The 1098-nt window shown below is 33.3% G+C and overlaps 1 protein-coding gene across 1 annotated transcript in view; it reads left to right on the top strand.

Annotated features, from left to right (window-relative positions):
* The window catches only part of LOC117182082, a 130462-nt gene that overhangs the window by 69460 nt on the left and 59904 nt on the right, over nucleotides 1-1098 (top strand). The window lies entirely within an intron of this gene.

The following is a 1098-nucleotide window of genomic DNA, read 5'->3' as shown; positions in this document are numbered from 1 at the left end:
TTTCCGCTTCTTTACTTTCCCCGGCCGGTGGTTGAAGAAGATCGACCCACTTTATACATGTGTGGGTCAATAATTCTATCCCCACCAACTGCAGAAAGCAATTCTTGCATTTCACCATCAGCTGTTGATTCATTTTTCTAAAAATAAATGTTTTTTCTGTTGTTTCTTGTCTTTGAAAATGTAAGTGTTTGTGTAATTTTTTTGTTTTGTCAGTGGTGTAACAGAATCGAATTATTTACATTCATGCCACTCAAAAGGAAAAATTCAAACTTTACTTTTAACCAATAAATTTTTTAATATCTTTTACGTTCCAATTACCTAAAGACTTACCATTCTTTGTTTTAATTTCGTAAATTGTTGGTGAGATCTTTGCTTTAATAAAAAATGGTCCTTCGAAATTTCTATTCAATTTTTGAGCTATTCCTTCCTCTTTATTTGACAATGTTTTATTGCTTTTCAGTACTCGTTCACCAATTTCAAAAGTTATAGGTCTACGTCTTAGATTGTAATACCTAGATTGTGTTTCATTTGCGGTATCTAAATTTTTAACCACTTCCTCTCTAATTATTTTTAATTTTCGCATCCTATTTGCCCATTTTTCTGATTCTTGAAATTCTATTTCGCTTTTTCCTTTTAAATCTTTATTTAGCGCTTGAATTGGTTGGAGTTCCCTACCCAAGTTCAAAAAAGCTGGTGTGAATCCTGTTGATGAATGTTTACTAGTATTTAACGCAAATTGCAGATCATCTAAATTTTCGTCCCATCTTGCTAATCGGCCAGTTGGATTTTTTAAATTATGTAACCACCTTAATGCAATGTGATCTGTGATTACTTTAAAAGAATAACCTTCTAAGTATGGTCTAAACTTTCTTATTGCCCAAACTACTGCTAAACATTCTTTTTCGGAAGCCGAATATTTTCGTTCTGCTCCGTTCAGACCTCTACTTGCAAAAGCTATAACGTAATTTTCGCCGTTTATTGTATGTGTTAAAACGTCTCCTAATCCTACCTCACTAGCATCAGTTTCAAGTTGGAATGGGATTCCAAAATCAGGACAGGCTAAAATCGGTGCTGTTGTTAGTAAGTGTTTAATAGTCG

The sequence above is a fragment of the Belonocnema kinseyi genome, chromosome 10, assembly GCF_010883055.1.
Source record: "Belonocnema kinseyi isolate 2016_QV_RU_SX_M_011 chromosome 10, B_treatae_v1, whole genome shotgun sequence".
In the NCBI taxonomy this organism is placed as follows: Eukaryota; Metazoa; Arthropoda; class Insecta; order Hymenoptera; family Cynipidae; genus Belonocnema; species Belonocnema kinseyi.
This window is presented reverse-complemented; position numbering and strand designations above follow the sequence as displayed.